This window comes from Castor canadensis, chromosome 15 (genome assembly GCF_047511655.1).
Source record: "Castor canadensis chromosome 15, mCasCan1.hap1v2, whole genome shotgun sequence".
NCBI lineage: Eukaryota > Metazoa > Chordata > Mammalia > Rodentia > Castoridae > Castor > Castor canadensis.
In genome coordinates, this window is record NC_133400.1 from 94244178 (window position 1) to 94258170 (window position 13993).

The 13993-nt window shown below is 39.0% G+C and overlaps 1 protein-coding gene across 6 annotated transcripts in view; it reads left to right on the forward strand.

Annotated features, from left to right (window-relative positions):
* Adarb2 (adenosine deaminase RNA specific B2 (inactive)) overlaps positions 1 to 13993 on the forward strand; it is a 512182-nt gene that overhangs the window by 447723 nt on the left and 50466 nt on the right. The gene's annotated exons all lie outside the window — the stretch shown is intronic.

The following is a 13993-nucleotide window of genomic DNA, read 5'->3' on the forward strand; positions in this document are numbered from 1 at the left end:
TCCCATATCTAGCTTCTTTAAAGCAGAGAATAAGAACAGAGAGCAAAAATGAGAATATCAAGTGGTTGCTTACAGATAGAGAAAGTACTGTCAGTTAAAATATTTAGCCCATGAATTATTTATGAGCTGTGGCTTTGCACTCTCATTATTTCTGGTTTTAGCACCAGCAAGGAGATCTTGTCAGTCATCCTTGGTGCACAAAAGAAAAGATTTTTCATCGATCAGACCAGGTGTTTCATATTTTGCTCCTTTGATATAAAAGAATGAGTTACTAATGGGGCGAAGAGCATACTCAGCCCAATCCAAACAGGGAGATAAATAGATTTTTCAGCCTGTTAATTGCAAAGAGTTTGTATCGTTCGACTTCTTTCTTGGAGGTAGGATGAGGGCATTGAGTATGTTTACTAAATGTGAAATTACCACCTTTGTATCCAGGGAAACCCTTTACAATGTTGATGTTTGTGGATATAAGTTAAAACCTCTTCATAAGCTAGTCTGGTCACCTTACATCATTTAATGTATGTCATATACTACCTTGAAATTTATGCATCCTTCAAGTTGTATCAATTAGGAATCCATCTGATAGCACAAAATTAGATAGCTGATTACCAATGTCTTAATTAGTCTCACATAAACAATAAGCTGAACAGTGGTGGCAAGCTCAATTCAAATCCTTGATGGTTTCAGTGTTTTCAACACCCTGACTTTCTCATGACTCCTGCAGGTCCCCCTGGTCAGCAAGTAGTGCCAAGCATCCACATTGTTTCTGGATGGTGCTAGGTGCCTTTCGCTAACCTGCATCTTTACATGCATGTACACATACGATCAACGTGTACACCCAGCCTTCACAGTGGTCACAGTTGTCTGACACAGGCAACTCAGTGGCTGTCAACCTGCTGAAGACAGCAAACCTCATCCCTCATCAGGGTTTCATATGAATCTGTGTCTACAAACAAGCCCAAGTCATTTTATAAGGAAAAGAATGAATAGTGTTAAAATAACAGAATCATTTGTTTTTAGCATTCTCAAATCCAATACTCCTTCATATGGGCCCCATTAAGACCTTGGAGCAATTGGACCCAACATCTTTTAAAAAAAAAAAAAAAGAAAAGAAAGAAAGAAAACATGTTTAAAATATTTTTTTTACTTAAACATTCAGTAACATTTATTTAATATAGTATAGAAAATTTGGAATATATATTGAGATATCAAGGAAAATATGAGGAGGTAATATTGTGCTTTAAGCTGCATAATCTCAACTCTACACCTTCAGCTTCACTCTACCTCCAGGGAACTCAGGCCAGGCTTGGAACAGTTTGCTGCTTTTCTCTGTTGTCTCAGTTTCTCCATGCTTTTCTGCCCACCTGTTTTGTGATTTCCTATGCTCTTCCTCTCAGGAGCCACCATGTTTTCTTAGTAGGGCTCCTGACAAAGGAGCTGGTGCTCATATGGATTGACAGTCTCAGCAATCCAAAAGGGGTGGGGGATGAGCATGCCCTATGGAAGCATTTTTTTTTCTTTTTGAAGAAAATTAATGAGTATGTGACTATCCTATTTATTCTAACAATAAGGTGCTTAGAAATCCAGGCTTTCACAGCTTGTTCACAAAATCAGCCTCAGCATTGGTTGATTATTCACTGGTAAGATGATCACTATCTTTTGAGACACTGATAAGGGGGCAAATGCCACTAAGTGCCTGCAGATACACACAGAATACTCAATACCCTTGAGTCTGTTGAGTGTCATATGTGTGCAAGTCTCAATGTCAGAGAATCTGCTTCTCAAGGCTAATGATTTCTTTTCCCAAATTACTTACCTAAAACTCTACTTCAGTTAATAGCACTAGTTTTCAAACTCTATCCACATGATATCCTACAGCCAATTGGAAAAAATTAAAATTCTGCATCTGTTTTTTTCATATGCCTGTGTTCCTCAAATTCACCTGACCATAAGCATAACCCAAAAATACTGTTTAAAAGACAGCTTTTCAGGAAACTCCCAAGAACTTGTTTATTCAACAGTTTGGGGGTGGCATGCTGCCAGGAAGTGGCGTTAGCACTTGTAGTTTTAGCAATAACCAAGGGATTCTTCTGATTAGACAAATTTAAGGGAAAAAAGTCAAGAACATGGTTGATTTCTTTTATACAAGGACTACTAGTTCTTACAGAGTTTGTGAAAGCAACATGGCAGGCTGGGTTGCCATCTTCTTCTCGGGAGAAGTCCCTGAGAAGAAGGCAGATGGTACTGTTAGTGCCACTTGCCAGGGGCCACTACATCTGACCACAGAGTCCCTCTGCATCCAACCCACCACTCCCTCCATGCAGCCTGCTTCATCTGGCAAATGTCTATGCACCATTCAGTCAGGACAAAAATTCTTTGTCTCTCCCTTTCTTCAATGGACTGAACTTCTGTGATCACCCTCCACCCTCTTCTCAGTTGTCCTCACATCTGTTATTGCCCTAATCCTACTAAATTCCCTCTTTCTTACCATGCCTGCTTATTTCCCTGGCCTGTGAGTATGTGCTGATGACACAGGCTTTGGGACCTACAAACATTGGGAAAATTTCGCAACCCCACTTTCTTTTGAAGCACTCAAATATATGTTGGATGGATGGATGGATGGGCAGATGGATGAAAATTAAAAATATGTCCTTGATGTAAGTAAGGACTCTTCTTAAATTTTTATTTGAGCATATATCTTAGTGCCATGGTCAGATTTATTTATAAGATATCCTTGAATGTTCTTCTTCAACTGCTCCAAACAAACCCTCTTTTTCTGGGTATGGTGGAGCATGCCTGTTATCATAGCTACTTGGGAGAAGTAGATAGAAAGATCTCTGTCTGAGGCCAACCACCCAGGCAAAAGTGAGACTCTATGTGAAAAGCAAACTTAAAAGCAAAAGGACTAGTGGTGTGGCTCAAGTAGTAGTGTACCTGCCTAGCAAACACAAGGCTCTGAGTTCAAACCACAGTACCACCAAAATAACAGCAACAAAAAAGAACATATAGCTTGTAGTCAATCTAAGTAATAATAGAAAGCACAGCTTTTAACATTGTTCTAATAGAAGTCATAGAAAAAAGCCTTGTTGCTCATAGAGAAACAAATATGACTATAAGGGAATTGAAATTTCCAGCTAGAAATTATGAGATCTAAATTTTTTTAACTTTGTGTGATTTTTTTAGCCCTTAATAACTTTTTTCATACAAGACAATGGAAAGTAGTCAAATTTACTTGACCAAAGTCCCGAGGAGTAAGAAACAGAGCCTATTGGATTCTGCCTACCAACCGCATATTATTACTTGATACTTTGTAGATGTATCATCTTTCATAGAGAAATGCACAAAACACTGACCCATAACTTAGTCCATTTGCAACATTTAGAGAATTAGAGCCTGTGGCATATTAGTGTCTTCTAACTTCTGGGTGACGATCATTCAAAACCCTAGTGGGAAAAAAAAATCTCCTGTCAAAAGCAAAATTGTTTTCTTTCAGTGTTAGCCCAGTCATGCCCCTATCAGACCAGACATGGATAAAACAGGCACTTTTAAATCCATACATTAGATCTAATTAGAGGAAATTTAGAGAATGGAAGCAGAAACTTAAAAGAGAAAAGAACTTACTTGCAGGGAAAAATTGAAAAATAAAACATAGATGTTAGTCAAATAATGACTAGAGGTGGGATTGCAAGCAGATTATGATATTCTCTGCAAATGTTCAGAGAATATGAACCACGAGGAGACTGGGAGCTCTTACAGACAAAATTTGAGTAATACAATGAAATTGTGCAGAAGTTCGGTTAGACTAAATACTGGCAAAAGTTTCCTAGTGCTAAAAGCCAATAAATTCTGGAAGAGTCTTCCTCAAGGGAAGTGTGCAAACCCTATTACTTGAGTCATTAAACTCCACAGACATAGTATAGAAAACAAGGAGTTGGAATAAATTATATACCACCCCCTTGGGACAGTCCTCTTGTGTAACAAAAATCATTTCTTTCTGCCTCTAATTTCTAAAATTTTGAGATTTATTTCTTTGATGCAGGTTGACATACTTTAGCTTTGGATTTATTCTTAAAAACTTGGTAATGTATTCTGCCTACCACCAGAATGCATGCCTCCAGAATCAGGTATAAAATAAGGAAGCTTGTATTCAAATAGTTGAAACAAGGAAAGAACTGCTTAATTCCAGTTAAATAAATAAAAGTGCATTCCTGGAGATGTTCTGGAGTTAGGTAGGGGGATAGTGTGCTAAAAAGATGGCCAATGTCTTTGTTCATTTGTACAACTTTAATTAGGTACTTGAGAATGGGTAATCGATGAACAAGAGAAATGTACTTATCACAGGAAAGGGAAGCAGGAAAGTCCAAGATCAAGGTGCAGACAGGTTCAGCATCCGGGAGGGCCCCAGTCTGCCTCCAAGGTGGCACTTGGTCATATGTCCTCCAGAGAGAAGGGATGCTCTGTCCTCACGCAGTAAAAAGAATGGAAGAGTAAGAGGGACCTACATAGTCTGTAGCCATCTCATAAGAGGAACACTATCAAGTCATTACAATGGAGCCTTCATGACCTAATAACTTCCCAAAGGTCACACCTTGATATTTTGCAATGGGAATTATGTTTCAACATGAAATTTGGACAGCCACAAACATGCAAGCCATCCACCTACATCAGATGTAGGCCAGCTTGATAGGAAGCCAGCCTGTCATCTTCTGTCATAATACATTTAAATAGCAAGTGTTCAAAAACAGGTAGCTATTATTACCATCCCTACTTCATAAATAGCTTGTATAGGTATAACCACTAATGGGGGACAAAGTTTTAAAACTTTTTCCTTAGTATACATAACTGAAGCTTTGTTACAAGCACTGAGAAGTGAGTTACCTGGATGTTACCTAATTTGTATTACTTACATATATTCTAATGATATTTAAAAGCATTTGCTTTAGATGCTTTTAAAAAAAATCCATCTTCATTACATGCTATGAAAACCTAGTCTCAGTAGATTTAAGATCTCACATGGTTTTAGTATGCCACCCGTAAGCCTCATAAGTTGCTTCAAAAGTAAGACATCTGTAGTTAGTAATGGGGTACTCATGCTGTTAAATGTTATCCCCTGACAAATTCCCTTTCATCCAGAAAGGACATTACCACACACACACACACACACACACACACACACACACACACATACACACACAGAGGAGCGCTTCTATTTAGTCTTAATGTTTATTTATTCCTTATTTATAAACATCTCTCTTGATAATAGGTATTATTTGTCACAGTTGTTAAGTTCCAGTCTTCTAAATGAGAAGATCTATTATTTATGTAATTTTAGTTGTAATTTTATTGTTTTAATATTTAAAATTGATTATATATCACATCAAAAAGTATCCAAAAGTATAAAGTGAAAGCCTGCTTGCCTTTGACCCATCTCCTATCTGCCTTTTCCCATCCCTCCCACCTCAAATGTAATCACCTTTATTTTCTTGGATACTGTTGGGAAAGGCCAACGGCCACCAGCCTGAACATCGTCACACTTTCCTGTGGATAAGGGAAGAACTTAGGGCTGTGACCACTCTTGGTCTGCAACCTTTGTTAGAGCAGTGTTTGCAACAAGCAAGCTTGAAGGATGAGGTACTGTCTCCCTGTGGGACAAAGGCAGGATGGCTCACCTACCCCTTACTAGGAAATGGAGAGTTCCCCTAGGTCCCTGTCACTCAGCTACAACCAAGACCCACTTTGTGTGCATCATCTGCTGAGACTGAGGGCAGAGGCAGGGAGCAAGGGTTAGAAAGCCAAAATGGAGCTTCTTATACTGCCTGCTGTGCTGTAATAGCATCCTTTGTCTCTGACCTGGAAGTCCTGTGTCTTCTACCAACATCTATAAAACAGGCTAACGTTAGCATATGCACAGGGTAAATTTGCAGACCCTAAAAGATACCTTCCAGAGTTTCTTAATGTGTATACAAGGAAATGCATATATATTCTTATCTTCCTTTTATCAATACATAAGGCAGGATATCATACATGTTCTCTGTATCTCGCCTTTCTTCACTTAACAATATATCCTAGGAATCTTTCCCACACAGAATTTTTAAGATTCTAATGTAGAGTGGATATTTTTAACCTCCTTAGTGTCTTTAATAGCTATTAATATCTTTAATATATTTAAAGATATCTTTAATCTCTATTGCTGGACACTAGGTTATTTGTATTATTTTGCTATTACAAACATTGCTGTAGTAAATGATTTTACACATGGATAGTTTTCAAACATACACAAATATATATAAGATCAATTTCCAAAAGTGGAATTGCTGGAGCAAAGAGTATGTGCATTTCCAAAATCGGATTGATGTTGCTAAATTGTCCTTCAAACGTTTTCTACCATTATATATTTCTGTCCACCATTTATAAAAGTAGATGTCTTCTCACCACCTTTTCAATTGTACCTTTCAATTTAATACATGAAGAATTGTATCTCATTGTATTTTCATTTCATTGGTTTTCATTTAATTGACTATTTTCCCACATACTTAAGAACCATTTGTTTTCTTTCTCTGAACTAGTTTACTTTTTTCTCATTACTCTGTTAGTGTATTTTTTTTATTTCTAGAAGTCCTTTATATAGTAGAGAAATAAGTGTTTTGTCTATGACATAAATTGAAATTTTCTAGTTTTCTTCAAGATGTTTTTCTATATAGAAATAGTTTTTCACTTGAAATTAAAATTCTTCTTGCATTGAACTTAGAGTCAGAATTAGAAAGTCCCTTCATCCACCAGTTTCATAAAGAAATTATCTCTTGTTCTCTTCAAAGGCATATACATCTTTTTTAATCAGTCAAAGTCCATAATTTACTTAAGATTCACTCTCAGTTTTGTACATTCTATGCATTTGGACAAATAAAACAGCATGTATCCACCATTACTGCATCTTCCAGTGGTTTCACTGCTCTACAAATCCTCTCTACTCCATCTGGTCAACCTTTCCCCAGCAACCCACAGCAACCACTGATTTTTTTCTGTCCCCATAGTTTTGTCCTTTCCAAAATGCTGTGTAGTTAGAATCACAAGTATGTATGTAGCCTTTTCAGATTAGCTTCTTCTATGTACTAATAAGCACTTAGGTTTTCTCCATGTCTTTTTGTGGTTTGATAATTCATTTCTCCTTAGTGCTGAGTAATATTCTGTTATCCAGATGGACCACAGGTGATTCATCCATTTTACCTACTAAAGGACATCATGCTTACATCTAAAATCTTGGAAATTTTGAATACAGCAGTTATAAACATTCATGTTAAGTTCATTTTTTACACCTAAGTCTTGGATTCATTTGGCATTTACCCTGATGCATGGAGTAAAATAAAGATGCAACTATATTTTTCGGATAATTCTTCAGTTACAAGGTGATTGGAGATATTCTCTTTATCCTGTGCTAAATTCGTGTGGGTATCTGGGTCAATTTCTGAACTCTCTGCTTTATTTTACTTACCTCACTTCATGCATCAGAACCACAGTGGCTTGCTAGTGAGCCTTTGCAGCCTGCATGGTATCTACTAGGGTTTATCTCCCAGCATTGGTCTTCTTTTTCAGAATTCTCTGTTTCCCTATAGCATCGGCTTTCATGGTCCAAAAAAGAAATAAACTATACCGTTGACCCAGGCATCTTGGTCCGAAACAAAGCACTATTGCTGTTAATAAAAATAACATTAACCTATAAATCAACATGGAGAGAATTCATCTTCCTATCTAGGAATACAGCATGTCTTTTCTGTTCGCTCAAATATTGTTGGAGTTCTTCAGCAGGGCTTTAAAGTTTTCTCCCTATAGTTCTTTCTCATTGCTTGTTAAACCTATTCCTATTACCTTGTTTGTTGTTATTATAAATGGAGTTGTTTTTCCTTTATAGTTTCTCTCTAGTTGTTGTGTATATATATATATATGAAAACTATTGATTTCTGTATATTAACTTTGTTCTCCATCACCTTATTGAGCTCGCTTATTGTTTCTAGCAGTATTTCAACTGGATTCTCTTGAGATTTCCACATATGCAATCACAGCATGCTGAGACAGTGCTTATGTTACCTGCTCCTTTCCAATTACTACACTTCTGACTTCTTTCTCTTGCTGTGTTGGGTAATAGCTTCAGCAGATGTTAAATAACAGAGCTATAGAGGGCATTCTGGTATTTTCCTGAGTAGTAGAAATCCCTCCAGTATTTCCCTATCAAGCATGATTCGTGTGTGTATATAAAATCACATTGGAAAAATCCCTTTATTCTACTTTATTGAGTTTTTATCTAAAGTCTGATGGTTGGATTTTACCTGATGCCTTTTCAGTGTTTGCGATTATGATCATGTTTTGTATTGCATTTTTAATATAATCTATTTTCACATTTCTGGCATAAGCCTGCCTTGTAGTGAAATGCTGTGCTATCATTTTCCTATGCTGCTTGATGGATAAAATTTTATTTTGAATTTTTTAATATTCCTAACTGAAAGTCCTCTGCAGTTTTCTTTCTTGTGTAGTCTCAGCGAGGTGGATATTTTTAATAATATGGGCATTTCATAACAACAACAGCTTAAAGGCTTTCCTTACTTTTATGTGCACCAAAACTCTGTAAATAGCATTGAAATCATCTACTATTTATTGAAAGGTCAGTGGATCCCACAAAACTAACTGGGATTGGTACTTGGGTGGGAAAGGAGCTCTTTGATTGTTTTTCTACTTACTTTATAAAAATTAGTATGTTTATATTTTCTAAGACCAGTTCTCATGCTGTTATAGGATATTAGTTTTGCTCTCATGTTGGTTTTATGCCATTTTATGAGAAAAGAAATGACCTGATCAATAGTGATGCTTCTACATAAATGTGCATTTTATGGGTTATACCAGTATTATTTAAAGGATATTAACACATCAGGGTAGGTGCTATCGGCTGCACACCCAGGCCCACTCCTGGCTCCAGCCTCCTTCCCCACCTGTCCCAAGTGCTGGCTGGGAGCATCTCAAGCTGCAGCCTTCTCCAGAGATGACCTTGGCCAACAGAAGCCAGCATGCCTGGAAATGCCCACCATTGATGAGTAACTGGCACTGAGTCAAAACTCTCAGTACCCTTGCCTCAAGTCAGGACAATGACTTTTTTGTCAGGCCAGTCTTGGTCTAGACTTTAGCAAAAACTCCTCCTTACCCAGCTTCTTCCTCTGCTCCACCCTCATTCCTGGATCTCTAGATAAATCACTGTCAAAGAATCCCCAACTCAGCTTCTGCTTCCAGTTAGCCTGATCTGAGGCACATTAGTTTCCCAAAGCGTCATTAATGGAGTCTATGAGCACTTGTAAGTACACACAGCTTTGCAGTCCCGTCGTAATGTCCATTCACTGACATCCCCAGGACTCTAAGGTCTCTACATTGAGAACCAAAGTGTCAAAAGGAAAATCTAAAAAATTTCTGTGCGGCAACAAGCTGTCCCATTACACCACTCTGAATACCTTTAATTCACACATAGGCGCTAACAGTCACAAGACGAGAAGAATAATTCTTACTTCAACACAGAAAAGGGATCTTTATCTGATGAGGGGCGAGGATGACAGCACCCCACAGTACTGATGGCCCTCACTAGGATAATTTGTATCTTCCCACTAGACAGGAAGGTTAAGAAAACAATTGTCCAGTTAAATGCTAGTTAATGAAGATTTTGTTCCTAATCTTTTTTAATTTTTTGGCTTGTATTTTTCAGTTGCGATTCAGCTCCATTTTCCAACTCATAAAACTGATGATGCCATTGAGTCACTCTCTGTGAGCTTTCAGGGGAGAAATAATGACAAAACTTCTGACCTCTCCTCTTCTCCAAATTAAGACTGCCAGCCTTGAATTTGGCTGTTCCTCATAGCAACATTTATAGTTTTATTTTTTAATATGTAATTCTCGAGCATATGTTTTGACTTCTACCTTTCCCCATCCTCTCTTTTAATTTCCCAGTCTTATTGATTCATTCATCATAGTCTTCTCTCTGAATCCACCCCACACACACACTTGTCCAGGCCTGCTGGTGTTTCCCAAGTCCTCACTGTACAATGTCCAGACTGTAAACTGTTGCAGTGGCCTCCCACCTGTTATCCCAACCTTCTCTCTCTGCTCATCCAGTCCCTCCATGCTGCACTCACATACGACAACAATGTCTCTGTCCTGCTCAAAAAGTTCTTCAACAAGTCTCCATTGTCTAGTATGTAAGATTTAATATCTTCAGGGTGGCATTCAAGATTCTGTATTCAATTGCCACCTGAAATTTAAGCTTCAAACCCATCACTTCCCTATACAAATTTCCCACTGGTACCAAAATAGGCTTATCATTGTCTCCCAAAAATGCGCCTGCATCTTCCTCTGTCCACACCTTTGGCCATTGTGTACCTTCTACCTGGCATACCTCCTATACCACATGGCCATACACCAAAAGCTTCCTAAATATAAGTCAATCTCTCCTCTCTCTCTCTCTCTCTCTCTCTCTCTCTCTCTCTGTCATTCTAGTGACATTCTTTGTGAAGTACATATGAGCTATTTATCATACAACATTTTATTTTGAAGACACTCTGTCTTTGCATTGTTTCCCTAAACACATGCTAAAGGGCAGGACTGTGTCTTATGTCCCCTATGTTACTGAGCATGGTGCTGGCCCATAGGAGGGAGGATTGATGAAAATGGAATAAGCAAATAATGCATTTCTTGAGCCACATAATTTACAGAATATAGCAGAGCCTGGAGTCAAGCAGAGTTGAGAATTAATGAGGGATGAAGAGAAAGCAGTTTCCCTTTTGTCTACAGCTCTAATTTCCACAGGAAATTCTCCAAAGGAGAATCAGGTCAGGGGGTTCAGAAGCCACAGTAGCCACCCTTTCAGAGTTGTCTAGGTTACACTACATGTGCACCAGCCATCTGAATACTGGAATACGGCAAGATATTATTACAAATGTTAGTTTCTATTACTCTAAATGCCTACTTTAAAGCTGGAATCTGGGATATGTTTTCTCCATCAATAAGGCAGCCTCACTGAGTATTTCTCAACAACCCATGGGTCAAGTTAACTATTTCAGGTAGAAAATGGCTCCTGGGGACCATGGGAGAGGTGAGTGAGCAGCTGGCTTGCCTTCCTTCCTGTAGCTTTAGCTCCTGCTGACAAATGATTGCTAACTCTACCTCTGGGACCCCCCAACTAGAAGGCAGCCTACCAGAGAACTGTTGATCCATGAGATGCCAGACCCCAGGAAAGGGTGACAGCTGCATTTGTAGTTGTTTTAAGCTTCTCCTAAGGAAATAAAATACAAAAAGCTTGGTTGTATGCTATTTTTTCTTTTATCAAAGTGGTATAGTGGCTGACATGGTGGCTAAACATGTCCAGTTGTTCTCTGTGACCACCAAGAAGCCAAATTCCACCACTGGGGAAGGGTTAGTGTAAGGACAGCATGACCAGGACTTCTAAGTTTTTTTCAGAAGTTGAAATCACCAAGAGAAGTCAGAGGAAAGCGATGGAAGTGAGGGGGGAGGGGACAGCACTGTGAAGAAGAAGTCAGGAAGCCCAGCTGCTGGGGCTTTTTGGAACAGAAGAGGAGGCAGTGTGGCTAGCAGCTGAGGAGGCCCAGTGAATGCATATGGAAGGTTTGCATCCATTGTTCCCTTCCTTCATTCCTCAGTCTTCCATCTGGTCTCTCTTATAGCTGCATATTTCTCCCTTTTTTCCCTCTCTGCTCCCCTTTTTAATATCCAAAAAAAGATCCAAACTGGGAAGAAAGGGGGAAGCAAGAAGGGCCAGTTGATACTTGGGCTCAAAGTTAAGTTTTCAAGGGAGAAAATTTCAAGATAGGAGAACAAGTACATATAAAATAATTAGGATGTGCCCAGCATCATTTACATTTGGGGAAGCAAATCTTATTAAAAATTGAAAGTCTGTTTTGCTATGCCCTCAATTTGCATTTTGTCTCTTCAAAGAAATGATTGATTTACCAGAGAATGCAAGAGAGTGGGATATGATCAGCTGCTAAACCATCCTCTTTACTGACCACAGAATCCAAAATCCTTCAAACAGTAGCTTACTAAAATATGTAACAAGGTATCCCCTTGACTTTCAGTTACAAAATCTAGAAAATTGGATTTGTTTTTGTCAGCAACACAGACTGGATTGTCCCAGGCAGTACGTCTAATTACACAGACTCCTAGGGAGTCCCTTATTAGAATAGTTTGGGAAAATTCTGGTTCCTGCCCTCAAGGAATTCACCATCTAAGTAAAGAGAAAATACGTGTGTACTTATGGATTCATGAGAGCAGGAAAAAGAATAAGCTTTGATTTGTAGTCTTCTAGGATCTCCTCAAACAAAGCGATTGTTATCATATTTTTAAATAGTTAAGTCTGGAGGATGTTTTTGAAGTTTTCTTTGTTTTGTTTGATTTCTAGTATTGCAAAGAACCATTTTTACTAACAAGATTCTTTTAACTATGACCAAAATGAAACTTAACCTTGTGAAAAGTAAACCATGGAGCATCCAATGCTTTTTCATGTTAATAAAAACAATCTATCCAACTCCTGTCCTGAAAGTTGATCCTAACAAGAGAAAAGGTAAAACCTCAGACCAGTTAGAGGGGACAGATAGGGAATCTCTAAGCAGTAGCTGGTACTGCTGTCATTTTATGATTGGGACCTGGGATCCAGAGAACCCTAAAAATTGCCCCATTAGTAAATCTGACCTCAAAAGTCTCTGTTCTTGCTGTGAATAAAAGACATTTAAATAATAGCAATAATGATAACTTAAGATATTTTGCAAGTTTGTCTCTTGCCAGCCTAATAGACTTGTTAGAACTCGTTCAGTTGGTCACATATGGCCAGAAGCAAACAAAAGTCCAGTTTCACAGTTCTAGAAATCAACCCATGAAAATATATGATTTTCAAGTTTTCTAAGCCCTATGGACCAGCTCCTGTGAGACCTTCTAGAAAGATCAGGAAGGAGGGAATTGACTCTAGGCTACTCGCTCTGTACATTCCATGAAGGTGGGAAGGAGCTGTGGCCTCTCAGACATGTAAAGTGCTGAAAGAGAAACAGTGTCATTACTTGCTACCTCCCATCCATCCTCTGGTGCACAGGGGCAATGGAAAGCCTGGTGACATTGAATTTGAAATTTCATTCACTTTCATTGCTAATAATGATTTGCATATCATTCTTAGATATAAGTTTCAGGAAGTACAAAATTCATCACAGAGTTATGTTGCTCCTAAAACACAGCCCAGGAACAAAGCCATGGCCAAGTCTAGACCCTGAGCAATTACTGTGAGCACAACACAAAGTTCCTGCCCAAGGCTGTGGCCAACAGCATGGGCTTGGTGTGCAAATGGTTATATACCCATAAGCACTCAATCTACCTGTGCTGATCGCTCACTGCTGGTGAGATAGCTACCCCTGAACAGGAACAAGTGGAAAAGGCGCTGCAACCATCAGACACCCCTCCACAGGCCCCAGTACCAGCATGTGAAATGTGACTCAGGAAGGGAACATGTTTAGAGGTTGGCCCTGCCACCTCTTCACAGGCTTTCCCCCCTCTGCAGCCTGAGCAGCAGCTTCCACAGTCATATTCGGCTTCCAACCAGTGCTATAAGGCACAGATTGCCGTGTGTGACACTCATACCCCTGACCTTCCAAACCACTGGGCCTTGACTTATAAATATTGGCTTGAACTGCAGAGCAAACCCTGCAGGTGACACATGAATGGCAGGTGTCCCCACACCATGCAGGAGTATGCCCCATGAAACATGTATTTGGAATGGAAGGCCACCTGGATTAAGCTGTTTACCTGGTTTCTTTGTGCTGAGGGAAGGTGAAGGAGTGTGTGTAGGCCCCATGTGTGCACAAATATCTCTCCCCATAATTTGGGTTGCACCTCCATGAAAAATACAGCTAGGTCTACAGGGCAGACCCAGGCTTGGGGAGCCCTTCTTTTGCTTTCACCTATGTAT